The sequence below is a fragment of the Triturus cristatus genome, chromosome 6, assembly GCF_964204655.1.
Source record: "Triturus cristatus chromosome 6, aTriCri1.1, whole genome shotgun sequence".
NCBI lineage: Eukaryota > Metazoa > Chordata > Amphibia > Caudata > Salamandridae > Triturus > Triturus cristatus.
In genome coordinates, this window is record NC_140589.1 from 1,366,901,192 (window position 1) to 1,366,918,789 (window position 17,598).

Sequence of the window (17,598 nt, forward strand, 5' to 3'; positions counted from 1 at the left end):
GTAATACAAATTAATAATTCATTAATTATGTTTTCTTAATTATTGAATTGATTATTACTTATGTACATTATGAAATACTGATTTATTTTGAGGTATATTTTAGTTGTGGGTTGTTAGGTTTGTGGGAATATGGGGGCTCATTATGATGGCGGGCACCGTAGCGGTGATTGGGTCCGACAGCCATGTGTGCGGCGGTACCGCCTATTCAATTGTGATGAGACCGCCACCACTGCGGTCAGATTCAGCACCATTAACATTGCGGCAGTGGCTGCTGTAAGCAGCACAGCTGCGATGTTTAAAGGAGCATGTTGTGCATTTCATTGCACTACGTGGCAGGCACTACACTGTGGCTGCCACTTGGGTCATTGAAATGTAGGGGGTACCATCGGTACCCCCCAGTGCATCCACACCTCCCCCCAACACAAGAGGGGCCCGCAACTGACTCTGGAAGACATTCTCTGCCAGCCTTTCAATGGCGGTTCAACCACCACGGAAAGGCTGGCTACCGCCGGCATCATAATTGTGCCGGCAGCGTCTGCTAGGCTCCGCCGCCATTGTGAGCAGGGCAATCCTGGCAATTGCTACCGGCGGAAATGCGGCAGCTGGACTTTCCCTATGCCACGGCACCCATTGCCATCATAATATGGCGGGGGTAAATCTCATGACAATGGTGGAACGATGGCCACCGCCGGCCTGGTAGTGGCGGTCCTTCCGCCATCATTATGAGTCTCATGGAGTGGAAGTTAATTAAATATTAATGAAAAATTATTATTAATAATGTATAATTAGATATTTGATTGATTAATAGTCATGCAAATTGTATAATAATTAAATGTTTTAGCTATATTTTAAGTGTGGGCTGCTGGCTTTGTTTTTTTTAAGGTGGGAAGTTAATTAATTAATAATTAATTACATTTTAATCGTTAATTATGTGATGGATTATCAATTATGTAAATTCTGTTCTACTTATTTGCATTCATTATATATTAGGTGTGGACTGCTAGGTTTGTAGGGTTATAGGGTAGAAATTAATTAAGTAATAGTTAAATAACAATTATATTTAATCGAAAATTAATAATAACATTGTTTATGAATTTTGTAAATTGGATAATTGTTTATTATTTAAAAAATATATATTTTATGATAGGTAATAATGTTTATATTTAGAGTTTTATATTTTTTTTCTAAACTAATAGGGTTATTAAAATATGTAATGAGTTTGAAGTTAAGTAGTTTGCCTACTGTTTGCTTAGACTGGGAATAGTAAATTTAACCCTTCCGAAGTCTAGCGCTTTCCCTACTGTTGCACAGACTGGAGTGGAGATAGTACATTATAACCACATTTTAACCCTCTGAAGTCCAAGGCTTTCCCTACTGTTGAAGTGACTAGTAGGGGAACAGTAAATGTAAACCATTTGAAGTCCAATGTTTCCCTACTGTTGCACTGACTGGAGTGGGATTGGTAAATTTAAGACTTCCAAAGTACAACCTTTTCCCCAATGTTGCTTAGACTGGACTAGAAATAGTAAATGTAACCCATCCACAGTCCAACGCTTTCCTTACTGCTACCACTCTGAAGTCCAACGCTTTCCCTACTATTAGTAGGTGTAGCAAATCTTACGCCTCTGAAGTCCAATGCTTTCCCTGCTGTTGCACAGACTGGAGTGGGAATTGTAAATGTAACCACTTCACAATCCAATGCTTTCCCTACTGTTACAGAGATTGGAGTGAGAACAGTCAATTTAACCCCTCTGAAGTCCAATGCTTCTCCTACTTTTGTGCTGTTCGGAGAGGTAATATTATATTTAACCCTCAGAAGTCCTACAATTTCTCTACTGTTGTATAAACTGGAGTGGGAATAGAATATATATTATTCATAGACCCCAATACATTTCAGAATATTGGTTAAATATATTTGTATGAATATTTGTTCATAATTTTTATTTTATACATCTTGTTAATAATTGTTTTTAACTTTTTATAATATTTTTTGAAAATTTCGGTTTTCTAAGTTCTTTAATTTATTTGTTTGGTAATTTAGTTTATTTAATGCTCTGGAATTGAATTGTTAATATTTTTTCTGTCCCATGTAAAAACATCAACAAATATATACGTAATCAGTATTTATAGTAGTATATATATATATATATATATATATATATATATATATATATATACACACATACACACATATATGTGTCTTTATATAAGTATATATTTATGCATAGTATTGAACGTTAGTGAGATGTATTTAATTAATATTATAATAATGGTACATTAATGGTACATATTAAGATATTTAAGTTGTACTACTTTAAACCATATATATATTATGAAACTATATGTCTGTATGTTTTTTATATTAGTGTGAAACAATATTTGTTTCAATATTTTTGTACTTCTCATTATACAGATAGGAAATTGATATTTTTCTAAAGGATATTTTTGACAGAATATTTCTGTTACATGATATTGTTGGTTCCGATATTATGTCAATTAACCCCTCAATTGGTAGTTCAGAGTTCTACATGGAACAAAGTGTATGTTCTGCTGTGTGTGGCATACTGAGGCTTGAACAATCCTTTACTAATGCTTGGGAAACACAAAAATTTGACAAATGTACATTCACATGAAAATTGAGTGACTACAAAAGTCAGTGAGACTATTGTGTTGCTGATGGTACAAGTGGACCTAGGTTTATTTCCTGAAGTTAGGAAGCCTATTGTAATTCTCAGGAGAATCATTCCAAATTTTGGGGCACAGAAGGAGAAGGCATAACTTCATATTTTATCTTTTCTAGCACTGGTGTTCTCCACTACCATCCTCATGATACAATAGTTGAAACGTGACAATCCATGAGGAAATCCACGCAACGGTACGAAAATAAGAGAATATGACAATTCATAGTAGTAGCTGTTTTCCTTTTCTATTACGGTCATCAGATATTCTGCCTCCTTCTCCGTTGTATATGGAGGCAGTATATTTTAGATATGTAGATAGGAAAACACATACATCCCACCTGTTCTACTCCTGTTTATTTAAGGGCATTCAGCAATGAAGTCCCATGTGAATGCTAAGTATGAGCTTGAGCTAAACTTTAAGGCTGTGGTTAACCTAGATAGGTATCGCCAAAAGACTGTTGCATGAGCAATCATTAAAACATTATTCTGAATCCGTGCCTGTTCTGGAAATGATTGAAGTCTGAAGTACCAGAGAAATTAGTTGGCCTCTTGGTGTGCTTGTAGTATTCCAAAGACATTAAAGTACTTGAAAATTATTTTTGCAGGGGGGCAGACAGGAGGGCATTACAGTAATCAATTTGTGATACTGCAAAGACCCTGTCAAATGGTTTATTCTAGAGGTGGTGTGGGAACAGCCATGGAGGGACTGCTTCTTGTCTTTGTTTACACCTATTTTGATCTGAGGGCTAAAACAGAGGCAAACATGGACATTCCCAAGGTATCTACTTTTTATAAAATTGAGTACATTTCCATGACGTGGGACATTATCTCTAACATGACAAACTGATTTCAATGGTCATTTTTCAATGGTCATGGAAATAATTATTTCTGTTTCCCAGTTGTGTTGTGTTCGCCACCTTGTCGGTGCGCCGGGACGCTCCTTCGCTGGAGCAGCCGTGCGCAATACAAATAGCACTAACATAACATAACATAACATAACATTTTGTCCCAGATTTCCATTCCTTACACTTGCCTTAAAATTAAATGAATAAGTGTTATATCACCAAATGCTTTTCAACTGAATGCTTAACCTTCAGACACTCAGTTTATATACCAAAAGTAATAACCTATTGGCATGTTGTTCAAAGACATGTGGCATAAGTAATGAACATAAACCAGAATAACTGCTTGTTATGATTAAGGATCACACATCCACCACCAAGGGCTGCCTAACTCTACCAAATCCTTTCTCTGCAATATGACATTTTATTTCTAATGATTTACCCCACCAAACCATGGGCCCTCAATCATTTTTCCAAAATGTCTAGTGTTCTACTTCACAAAGGTAGGTATGCACATGAATACAGTTTACATTGGGCAAAGTACACTTGCTGATGTGGGTGCTTTACTATGGTTTAGGTAATAAGTACTTACTTATCCAACACTCTATTGGCCCTTCTCTCTGTGCCGAACTATTGTTCCTTGCTTTGTTGCGCTGTGAAATAAGATTCTCTTCACGTAACTGCAGTTCATAATAAATAAATACAATTACAAGTGCAGCCAAGACTTAAGCCTATTTTCTGTATCTCTTTGTACACACTACGTACATTACTAACAATGTCTATGCATAGTGTTCGTAAAATGTTAGTACAATTTCTTCCTGTGCTACATTTCCATCCCTTTCTACACATATTGTATAAAGTTGGCAATGATTGGTGCACTTTCCCACGCTTGCTGCATAATTCACAATTGGTATGTGTGGTTCTAAGGTTACCGCATGGATAAAAATGGGCAATGTATTCCTACATGTTTCAGAATATTCAGAAAATTACTGATTAGTGGGCTGTTACTAAATTTGCATTACAATGACGGCCCCCAAGGAAAGAAAGACGCAGTCTAATTTTTTTCTGGGGGTATTCATGCACCAAACAGGACATGGTTAGGGATAGGTAGTTGGGGGGAGAGGCGGGTTCAAGTAGTGTGCAAATAATAAGGGTCCAGTGTGGCATAATCAGCTTTTTCTGGATCCTGTGCATCACCAGGGTGGGGGGGGGGGGTTTCAGAGGGAAAAAGTTAGAATTTGTGTAAGGAATAAGTTAGTCTTTTGTAAAGTACCTTAAAAGCCGCGGAGCTGGTTACTGGCCGAGGAGGTGACCATGACCATGCCTTCCACTGGGGAGGTCCGGACTGCGCTCCAGACACCGGGCGTGGCAGGCTGGCACGACCTACTGCAGCCTGGCTTACTGGAGGAGGTGTTGTTCAGCATATCGCAGCCCATGTGGCAAGCAGCAAGTGGCGTTGCAGCCACGGTGGCAGCTTGCTCCGCTGAGACCAGTGGAGGCAGAATGAGGGAAAGCCAACAAGGGCAGGGAAGCGGCAGGAAGCACGGGGTGGCAGCGCAAACAGGGGCGGGAAGAGCTCCATCCTCCCGGCCCATTTGAGACATAATAAGTGGCCCTGCCACAGAGACCCTGGAGAGTCACCGGGCAGGACTGTGCTGCAGCAGGGGTGGGGCACACTGACGAGGGCACATGTTTCACAAGCCAAAGAAGGCCGAGAGGAACAGGGCCACCAGCCCATAGCAGAATTGAGCCATGAGGACGCCAAGGGGACTGGGGCAAAGGGCCTGCCTTAAAAAAGTTAGAGCGTGGGGGTGGGGCAGCAGTCCATGGAAATTAGCCCTCAGGAGGCCGGACTTCAGGCACAAGGGCCATATGTGTCCACCGGTCTGAGACACTCAAGAGCAAGTGTGCTAAGGTTGATATTGAGGCACAGATTAGGGAGCAGCGCCACCTGGTACAGGAGAAAGAGGTGTGCTGGTTTGCCATGTGCAAGGCCAGGAAGAAGGAGGAAGCAGCGAAGGTGAAAGACATAGAAGCGAAGAGCAGGGAACATCTAGCCACCAGCCAAGAGGGGGAAGCAGGTGTGGTTAGGGGCCAGTGGGTATGGGTGCCATCCAGTGGGGGTCACAAGAAGGTAGTGGGGTGGGCTATGGGGGCCCAGGGGCACAGTCATGCACAGGGCCCCCTTTGTTGAGGAAGCCAAGGGGGCGGTGAAGGCAGGGTCAGTAGCAAAGGCTGACAGAAATGGGGCGACACCATCGGGGCACACTACTGCCTCGAGACATTGGCAGGAAGGCAGGGAGGGTCCACAGCGGCCAACCCTAAATCGAGGGAGTGAGATAGAGGTGACAGGATTGGTGGAAAATGGCGTTCTCAAAAGGACGGTGTTGGGGGGAGAGTGCAGAGTATGCATTTGAGCATGAGTTGTTTTTGGATTATGTGAGTGATGAGTGGGGAGAGGGTGAGTTATGTGAGGAGGAAGGGGTAGTCCGGCACACAGACCATAGCACCAGTGAACAGCAAGCAACACGTTCTCCAGTTGCTATTTTACAGAAGTCAAGTGCGGATGCAAAACAGAGCAAAAGAAAGTAGAAGAACACCAGAGTTGGACACGATTCGGACAGACGGCAGACTGAGCAATTACCTTCAGGTACGGGTGAATGGTGGTCAGTGTGGGAAAAGGAGGATGGGAGGCAAGAGAAGCCGGCAAGGGTAAGAGATGGCGAAGACATAGTGAAGAAAGATAAACAGAAGGAAGTCACTGGTTACAAGGCATCACGCAAATGTGTGAGTGGGAAGAGGCATAAAGATAAGAAAAGGTGTCAGTCAGATAGTTCGTCAGAAACAGATAAGGACAAGGGAGACAATGAGTCAGATGATGTCAAACACAAAAATAAATTACCATATATGGGCCTAGCGATGCCACTGGGGTCTCATCTGTCGGAAAAGACAAAAGTTGCATATGGAGACATGGGTACGGAGATGTATTCAAACTACCACATAGGGATATACAGGCCAAGAAGGGGTCCAAAGAGGAAGAGTGGGAGCTTACAAGGCGGCCGAGAGTGCCAATTAATATGGAAAATTGTACGTAAGCATTCCTTATATAAGCAAGCATTTAATGCAAGAGACATGAGAATAGGTCAAGAGCGTTGTTAAAATACATGGATATAATCAGGAAGGCTCAAATGCATTTCGGGGGTTTTGCATGGCTTAGCTATGACAAAGAGTTTTGGGCGCAGGTGAGCTTGAACCTAGATAAACCATAGGGAGAGGTTGACTCTGAACTTTGGATGCAATAGATGTCATCCATGCATACGGTTAGTGGGTTGCCCATTACGTACAAGCCTTTTTACCCAAAGCCCGCCCCACAGCGGGCTGGTTACATCCCGAAACCAGCAGGAACCAATGTTGGGGTGTGCTGGAAATACAATAAGTGCTACTGCTGCAGGCACCCATGCAAGTAGAAACATGAGTGCTCAAAATGTGGGGGAAGGCATCCCATCACCCAATGTTTCACATTGGCCACACCGGCCAAGCAATGGAAGTGCGCCCGAGGGAGAGGACCACATGGACACCCTGGGACAGAAGGCAATTATTCCCATTAAGCTGGTAGCATTGGAGCCTTGGCTGGCGATATATCCGCAGAGGGGGAATTACTTTTGGAATAGGGGTTTAAAGAGGGCTTTTGGATCAGGTATCAGGATCTTAGGAGGCAGAGGTGGGCTGACAATTTGCGGTCAGCCAAGGAATTCCCAGAAGTGGTAGCACAAAAATAGAACAAAGAAGTAAGGGAGGGGAGAATAGCAGGTCCTTATGCATATTGGCCCAAGGTTGATCTGATGGTTTCACCTCTGGGGTGGTGCAAAAGAAAACAGAAGGGGAATTTCATCTCATTCATCATCTATCATGGCCGGAAGAGAAGTCAGTGAATGGCTACATTGCAGAGGCAGACTCCAAGGTGTTGTGTGCATCAGTGGATGATGCGGTGGCCCTGGTGAGGAGTTGTGATCAAGGGGCCAAGTTGGAAAAGTGCGACATCAAGTCTACTTTTAGGTTGCTACCCATACACCCAGAGGATTTTCAGTTGTTGGGCATGCAGTTTGGTGGTTTCATATATGTTGACTAAGTTTTCCCGATGGGCTGCGCCATTTCATGTGCATTATTCAAAGCTTTCAGGACTTTATTGCAGTGGTCCAACGGGCATAAGTTTGTGTCACACTATCTAGATGATTTCTTATTTGTGGGCAGGAGAAACTCAGGTGACTAATTGAAGGTTCTGCCCCATTTTCAACAAATGGCAAAGGGTTTTGGGACACCATTGGCACCAGAGAAAATGGAGGGCCCAAAGGTGGTGTTGACTTTCCTAGGCATTGAATTGGACAAAGTGTCGATGGTGGCACGGTTGCCACAGGACAAAGTGAATGAGATTCAGGCTTTCTTGCTGGAGGTGATGGCTGAGAGAAGGATCGAGTTGCGAAGAGTACAGAAACTTCTGGGGTACCTACATTTTGCATGCAAGGTGGTGCACACAGGGCTAACTTTTTGTCAGCAGTTGGGCACAGCCTTGTCCCTGGTGACTTTGCCACACCACAGGGTCAGAATTTCCAGGGCAGTCAGGGCGGATTTGGGCATATGGAGGACCTTTTTGACTCATTTTAATGGGGTGCCCATGAATTCTGGATGACAATTCAGTTTGGCATATCCAGATTTTCTCTGATGTGTCAGGTGCTCACGGTTTCAGGCTGTTCTGGGATGGCGACTGGTGTGCGGAATGTTGGTCAGAACACTGGGCACGTCTAGGGCCGAGCATTGCCTTTTTGGAATTCTTTCCTTTGCTTGTGGCATTACACCTGTGGGGAGGGCAGATGGCGAACAGGTAAGTACATTTCCACGTAGATAATATATCTGTGGTTGACCTTGTCAACAGGCAGAGGGCCAGGGACCTACGGGTGTTGAAGCTTCAGCGTTGTTTCATGCAGACATGTCTGCGTTTGAACATGGTGTACAGGGCGCGTCACATCCCCGGGGCCCTCAATGACATTGTAGATGCTTTATTTCATTTGCAGTGGCAGCGTTTACGATCACTGGCACCTGGAGTGGACGCAGTCAAGATGCCACTGCCGGTCGAGGTCTGGCAGCAGGGTAAAGGAGGATCATCAGCCTGGTGGAGGGAGCTTTAGCGGCATCCACACGGAGGAGCTACAGGCTGGCATGGACTGATAAACATAATAACATAATGTACACATCAAGAAGAAAAGATATAATAAAAAACAACACAAATTTGGCAACCCAGATGAACAAGAAGGCAAGAACCCTAATGAAACAAACATACATACATATACCACATACATATACCAGATTACAATACAATATTCACTAGATTACATACATATACAACAAGAAAGATGTGCCGACGCGCGTTTCTAAAGTGAAGTGTACATAAAAAATTCTTTCATCAGGGCGCTGAGAGACCAATTGGTTCAGTGGCCACAAGCCATCTGCATGTCGTGCACTACAACTGGATATCTAGTGCAGGGGGCTCTGTATCAGTATACGTTACACACAAGTTTTCTAAATAGTATAGGATGCTGTTCAAAACTGACGAAGCATCACGTTGTTGGGGGGATTCATAAAATCCAAGGAACAAGCTGCAGTTTGATAGATACCAATGGTCCAAATGGACCCGCTCATAGGTTTAAAATAGGGTTCTCAGTCCCGTAGTACACACGATTATGTTCATCCCAGCCGGGACTTCTGCTAGCATGAAATGCCAAAGGTGTATAATTTAGCCTCCAACTATGTAGCAGTCGCATACACTCAGGGGAAGTGAGATAAATCATGTTTCCTCCTCGTTAATCCAGAGCGTAGCAGGTCTGCGATGTCCGTCTTAAACCTTCCAATGGAGAGTACCACAAAGATGGTATCTTGGTTCTTAGGAGATTAGAATGAGAGTTTTGCGTTTTGTATTGTTCTGCACTGACAAGGATTTGTCACCCACCACAATTGGTGGGAAACTCTCTGGGGTTTCCTTCTACAGCAAGCTGCATTGGGGTTTCGACCCTGCCCGGGACCAGATCTTAAGTTGCATGCTAAAAGGTTTGGGTAAACAGAGAAATGGGAGAAGGTTGGCTCTGAGAGACACCATCACATTTAAGTTGTTGGGGGAGTTACTGGCAGTCTTTCCTGTATGTTGTAATGACAAGTTCGAATTAACCATTTTTAGGCTCTGCATGGTGTGGCTGTTTCTTGGTGCTTTTTGTGTTTCAAAGTTGTTGGGGTCTGCAAGGACATTGGGGTTCCAGGTGGGAAATGTCTGCATGGATAGGGACGCTCTTGGAAAAGGTTGGGTTGATCTAAGAGAGATTAACAGGGTAGAGGCAAGTGGGTTTGTCTGTGTGAGGGAGGGATAGAGGCGGTGTGTCTGGTACGGGAGTGGCGGCATGCACTTTAGAGGATCTGTAAATGGCGGTCTCGTCGTTGTGAGCGTTACATGAGGAAGAGTTCATAGGGAGGTTTTGATTTTGTTGGAGGAATTGGAAAGGGGTGTAAGGGTAAATGGGGAGGAAGAAAAAGCTGTTGACGAGAGATAATGATGTTCTTCTTTTCAACGCAGGATGTGTGAGCGGTCCAGGGGCCAAGACTGTGACCTGGATCATGGGACACTCGCTGGTTTACTGGGCAGCCAATTTTACGGCAGGAATCTTGGACTGTACAGCAGCTGGCATGAGGTGTTATGGTGGGGAAAGTGGGGAATGCGCTGGGGAAATTTGCTGCCTTGGTTGGCTAAGCTAGTGCCACATAGAGGATGCCCGGACATGCTACTGATTCATGTGAGGGATTATGATCTGGTGAGATTATCCAGTATGACTCTTTTGCAACATATGCAGAGGGATCTCAAGGCTATTAAATGGAATTTTTATGGGAATTGCATCATATGGACGGAGTTTGTGCCACTTCAGAGCTAGAGGGGGCAATAAGGCATGGGGCGATCGACAAAGCTCGCAGGAAGCTAAACAGGGCATTGGGAGTTTTTTGTTCCTATTTGGGGATTATGGTGATCTCACATGGGGGAGTTCATGAAGCAGAAGCTTGCCTGTTTCATGACCATGGATTGCATTTGTCTAGAGTGGGGAGTGCGTATAATATGATGCAGCTGAGGAACACTGTGAGCCGACTGTGGAATGAAAATATATGTTGTAAACAAGATCACCTCTGAATGAGCAAAGGAGGATGGGGGGCAGAAAAACACCCTTCAGGGGTTTTTCTGGGTGGCGGAACTCTGGGGGGTGAAAGGTCACATGGGGGCTCCTACACACCTTAGGGGGGCAGTGCAAAGGAAAAAAAGCCGGGGTGGTACCTTGTCGGGAAAGAATGGAATGAGAAAAGATGGTCGGGGTTGAAAGATGCGGTGAGATATGATTGGACGAGTGAGGTTGGGGTTGTTTGTGTATTGTTATAAGTTGCTGTTAAAGGTTAATAACTTTATATATATGCAAACATGCCCTAATAAATTTGACTTTCACACTACTTCAAGGGTCATTGAGTGTTTATTGTTGCACGATTCTATGGCCAAGCATCTGATAGACCCCTATGCGCACTGCCTCGTCTAGTCTAAGTCCACTTCTGCATGTGTATAACGTATACAGCGTGCAGAAGAAAATCCCTTTCATTTGCTTACATTCTGCCCCTTTTCTATTTCTTGCGTACATAAATTATGTCTTTCTACATGCGTAAATGTGTTTTACTACTCTAAAATTATTTTGCATCTCTTTCTATATATACCCTTCAACACATAACTTCTTGAATTACTATTTTACTCTGTCGTTCAATAGGCCTTTTACCTAAACACTGCCCCGCTGCACATTCATTACTCAGAAATATACAACAGTTTTCCAGTATATCTTTAATTTAAAGAGCCTACGTGAAATATACCAGGCCCGCTTCAAAACGCAACTTTAATTCACAAACGTACCTTTTTATTTTTATTATTCATAAATTTGCTAAAGATGTAAATTATTTACAGATCGAAGGCATTTAGAATCTCGGTTCTCCAAATACAAAGTATTTATACCGACATTCGCGATCCGTGGTTTATTGCTTTGATTTTTGCCGCAGTTAAACACTATGCCTCTTCCAGTTTCATCAATAAAATATGACTGTTTGGTAACTTTGAAACATGCAGAAATATATCCAGCCACCTTATTTATCACACTATACCCTCCTCTTTCTGGTTAGGGGGATTAAACTGTAAGTCCGTCATTACTTGTTTATATGTTTCCGCTTCTTTTTAAATGTCATTTCTCTTTACAGCACATTTTGCCATCACAAATGAAACAGAGAATCTTATTTCTTTTAACAGTGGAAATTGCTGCAAGTGATTTAACTGTCATTTAATTTGATTCCTCTCCTCTGTCTGCGAAGAAATATGCTTAATGTACTGGAAATTATGTTAATAAGAAAAAACATTATCTCATTTAATGAAATAAATATACAAATATTTCAAGATAACATAAAGAGGCAATCTTCACCGGCAAAATGTCTCATATAGTTTGCATAAAATAAACAAATGAGAAAATTCATGAATTCGTAGTAATAGACTAACAAAAATTATGCCTGCACTGAAAGGCACAAACAACATTTGTCTGATGATTACATTGCATATCACCTAATCAAATGCTCTGCGTTAGAAATTCTGGCTTACAATATATGAAATGCATCTTTGATACGACTTTTAAGCTAAAACTTTCCCTTTATATTAAGTGCCAGAAATTCCCTGTTGTGCGCTGTTGTTTAACTTTTCCATAGTTTCTTCAATTCGAACAAATGCTGTGATTTTTTTTGGGGGGGGGGGGGGTTTAGAACACTGCTACATGCTCATATTGGGTTTAAGCATCACACACGGGTGTTTGATCCCTCAAACATATCCTGACCATAAAGAAACTCATTACCCACCCACTGTCCTTTTAATTTCAAAATATCCTATGTCCGGGGAGGTTGCACAGACAGAGACTACTGGTGACGTAAAACAACATTACTTGCAACAATTGCGCCATAAAAGCATGACCGTAGCACCGAGGAACAAGCAATTAGCATTGTAATTGCAGCCATTTAGACGAAATAACGATATCGATAAAGAAATAGTGTGTGCTAAAATTGGCATGGCTTTCCTTAGTTGCGGTTCCGAGGCTTAATGCTGCTTTACTGACAATTCAGCAAAAACGGTCCGACCTCTTTGGCTGCAATCACCCAGAGTGCGCGTGCTTCCCGACTCGCGTAGTCCATTATGGCTTTCTGAAGAATATAATGTTCAAGTCATTTTCAAGTAATTAACTTTTGTTGGTCAAAAAATGCATGTAAACACAGGAGGCAAAAGTATTTGATTCAACCCTGAGCTACCGAGGTATCTATCTGCGTCTTCCTGTGCCAGGCGCTGTCAAATATTAACACAGACCGTATAAAACTTTGCAGAGGTGCGACCTTTGACATTTGCGGCTGTGGCGTGCAACATGGCATCTTGGGTACAACAAAAGGTCATCGCTCCTTTTTAGGTCTGCCCTTTGAGAGACCTTTAGCTGTTTCGCCAATTACTTTTCCCAAAAATGCATACGTAATATCCGTACTAAGACGTTTGAACAGATGGCTTCATCCATTGGTTTATTAAGCCATCAATTACATTTGGCTTCCGTCCGTGTAGCATGCAGGAAAGAGCAATGAGTGAGAACACTTTAACCATTGGCTCCCTTCACTTTAAATGACTGCGCAAAGCCTGTGAACATTGTTCCCATACACATAAAAATAGTTCCTTTAACTTCAGTGACAAAGTTGGATTAAAGTGATTTTTTTTTAGTTTATTTGTATGTTAACTGCCAATACTGGCTATTAATTTTGCCTGTATGTTGGGTGCCCAGTAGGATTAGGGATTCATTTTCCAACTTCTTTTTAAATTTATAAAGTGTGCAAGTAACATTGTGCTGACTTCAAATAAAGTGCCTGGTTATTTGGTGATTTATTTTTGTCTCCTTCACAAATAAAAATAATAATAGTAATTATAAAATGCATAGCTCGGCTGAAAGGCTTGGTATTTCAAAAATATCACTAATAAAATGACCACATCAATGAATGTTTTTAAATATATATATATATATATTGCCAATATATGGCAGCCATTTTCAGGTGTTATTTTTTTCTCTTTTTGTGGCATGCGTTTGTCAATGCCTGACCTAATGGTTTTCCTAATGCACCAAGTGTTGATCAATGAGGATTTTCTGACACAAACACATTGCATCGTTATCCGTGCTACTCATTACTTTGTCCTTATATAGTAAGGACTAGAACTCAGTGTAATAAATATTACAAGTAAGTAATTAGACTGTTCTCTGTGGCCTGCGATCACACCTTCTGGCATTATATTTACAAGCATAGTTGATGCATTTCTGCATCTTGTGTACGTACATATATGGTTGGATGGTTGGGTCTGAAGGTGGTGGATCCACCATGGTGATCAGATGGTGAAATTCCTACAATTAAAGGAAGATGCAAATTATGTGATATCCACTTACCTAGGCTTCAAAACTGTTGTACTATAGACCAGACATTCTCACTAACACCGCTCTCTCTTTCTCAATCTGCTCATTTTGCATCCTTTGCTCATTTGTACCATTTTCCTATTTTCTTCCAAGGCTCTACTTTGTCCTCTGTGGCTATCCTTTGCCTGTTTTCCTGCCTCCAATGCCCCTTTCCCACTTCCCCGCTCCTTATCTGCTTCTTCCTGTGCTGCTGCTCCTCTCCTGTGCTCCTGCTAAGCCTAGTCCCCTGTGCACCTCCATTCCCCTCCCAGGATCTACTTAATGGCAGCGTGGACCAGGCATTAGGCAGGTACATAGACCCTGATCTCCCTGGACATACCTGACCAGTCCTCCAGCCAGCCAAGACCCTTGTGGACCTGGCTCCTGTGCCTGAGGCTCTCGCCTCTGCTCCAGCACTCAGTCTTGGTTCCACTCTGCACTCTTTCCTCTCTTCTCTCAATTGGTCTTTCTCACTTCACTGCATTTTATCATCTCTGCTTGTTTCTGCACTACTTGCTCTTTTCTCTCACTCTAGGCTATGTCTTTTTCATGTCACGTGGCCCATAAGGACATTGTCGTTTTTCACTAACTTAGCATGAGCATGTTGCAGCTTGCCTGCTGCTTTGTACACGTTACTACACTTCTTTATTTTTTGCAATGATTTCAAAGACTGCTTTCACATGAGAACTCATCGCTGTGTGTACTCTCTGCATGTTCCTGTGATTTTGACTGAACATTATGTGCAAGATCTAACAACAATGCCCCTTGTAATTTTGTTCTGGCCAGTCCTTAGCCCTTAGACAAAACATACCGATGCAGCTGTTTTTTGGACAGCGTACTTGGGTTTTTTATTGGCGTGCACGAATAGGTAACAGACACTTGGAGAGGGACTTTCATGGAGAAGAGCACCCATGGTGTAGATCTACCATATATAGGCTAAGGTATGGGGTCTGCTGACAAAGCCTAGAGATCTTCTATTATATAATAATACTTCTTTTTAGCAAGGGGAGGGAGGTTAGGCACTATAGTCCTTTCTCCATTGTCTTTTTATGATGACATCTCCCTTCATGATTTATGGACGACTGCTATGCTGACAATATTTGTTCTATGCATTTTCCGATTTGCTGTGGCACGTATACTGCATGCTAGGGCACATAGTCAAAATAAACATTTTAAACTGTGTCGTGTCCCTGTCAGATCTTATTGTGGGCCAGTACAAGAGAGTGAGCGAAAGGGTGTGTTTTGTTACCGCAATTCCTGAGAGATCTGGGAGTGTTGTGTTCTGGGGTGTCTAATCATTTGCTTCTCTGTGAGTGAGTAGGGGAGCAAGTGCAACACTATAGCTAGTCGGTCCTGGGTTCATGGGTACCAAGGTTGTAGGAAAACTCAATCCCTATACACCAAGGTCCCACTTCCTGCGCATAGTTCTGTATTTGTGCAGAATCCCTGCAACATTCACTTTGATGCATTTTGTACTCTTTGCCTGTTTCTGCATTTTTGTGCCTTTGGCCATTTTCTCACCCATTTTGCTCTCTCTTTTTCAGTCTGCTCGCTTCGTACTCCTTGCCGTATTCTGTACTCTTGTACCCTTGACCGTTTCTACAATCTTGTGCCTTTGCGTGTTTTCTCACTCACTCTGCTCTCTCTTTCTCAGTCAACTTGCTTTGTACCTTTTGCTCGTTGCTGCACTTTTCCTCTTTTCTTCTACAGCTCTACATTCTCCTCTGTGGCCTTCTTTTCTCACTTTTACCTTGTGCCCTCTTGCTCATGGTGTCTGTGTTCCCACCTCCCATCTCCAGCACTCTCTCCTTTCTCTCTCTTATTCCTTGCCCGCTTTTTACAGAGCTGCTGCTTCTCTCCCATGCTCCTGCTACCCCCTGCCCAATGCCCCCAGTAGTATTAACCCCTCCCAGGACTAAATGGTGGCCATAGCACAGATGCATTGCTGGTGGGCCAGAGGCATGTAAAAGGCAGGAGAGTGTATGCCTAGGTGCATCTGGACCACGCCCACAACCACAAATCCTAGTACTTCCAACTCCCTATATTACCCAGTGGTGTTCCTCTGGTCACTCAACCTGGGGTGCCCTTCCACTCACTGCTGCCGCACTGCACCACACAACACAGAGGGAGCATTTTCTTGCAACTATTGCTGCTTCCTGTGCAACACCAACCACTCACAGCACACTCCCTAAACCCACAAACACACCCCAGGACAAAGTTTTATGCATCCTCCTCAACACCGAATCACTTAGCAAACACGCCACAGAAATCTGGGACATCTTGAAATAGGATGCCCTGGACCTCCTCTTCCTTATGGAATCCTGGTTAACCACCGAGCTGGCATCTGATATCGCCAAGGCTATCCCATCAGAATACAAGATCATACATCAGGACCATGAACACAGATTGGAAAGAGAAATCACAATAATAATAAAAGAATCCCTCACCTGCACTACAACTACTGAGAATGCTACCCCTGTTGCAGGAATTCTGTTAGGAAACTGAACTATGCCTGGGATCACACAATGTGAGAATGTAGGGACTGAGTCACCATACCACTTCAGTACCCATGGGCCCAAATCTGACTAGCTCCTTACCTGCCCTCTCAACCTTCCTAGAGAACCAGGTAAATTGGCAACTCCGAACACAACTGTCTAGTACCCAGGGGGCCCATGGAAACAGATCATCGCTGTTAGACCTGGCCCTTTTGACAGGTTTATTCCCAAACATTTTGCCCTTTGCCTCCTATTTTTCTGACCCTGTTTTTGTTGTCTATAGGATTCTGGGCACTTTACCACTGCTGATCAGTGCTAAAGTGCATATTCTCTCTGTATAAATTGTAATATGATTGTTATCCATGATTGGCATATTTGATTTACTGATAAGTCCATAGTAAAGCACACTGAGTCTGCCAGGGTCTGTAAATCAAATGCTATTAGTGTGCCTGCAACACTGGCTGTGCCACACACATGATTAGCCATGTAAATGTGTCTCAGAAATGCGTCTGCAGTGTCTGCACGTGCAGTTGTTAACTGCCATGTGACCTGGCAAGTGCACCTACTTTCTAGACCAAAACCTTCCCTTTTTCTTACATGTAAGGCACCCCACAGGTAGGCCCACGGTACCCCCAAGGGAGGGGTGCAGTGTATGTGAAAGGTAGGACATGTACTGGTGTGTGTGACATGTCCTGATAGTGAAATACTGTGTATTTCGTGTTTCACTATTAAAGGCTATCTGTCCCATAGGTTAACATCGGAGTTACTCTGTAACATTTTACAAGTATACATTTCCATAGGAACAAGATAGAAAAATAGAGTTTAAGCTGTCCGAACTCAGAATTTAACACACCTTTTGGTAAAGGTGATTTTTAAATTCTATGTTTGAAAATGTCACTTTTAGAAAGTGAGAAACAGAAAAACAGTTGTGTTGCACTCAATTCAACAAGAAGGTAAAACACTGTACTCAGCAGAAACAAAATATACTAATTGCAGTGTGCACCCTCTGAGG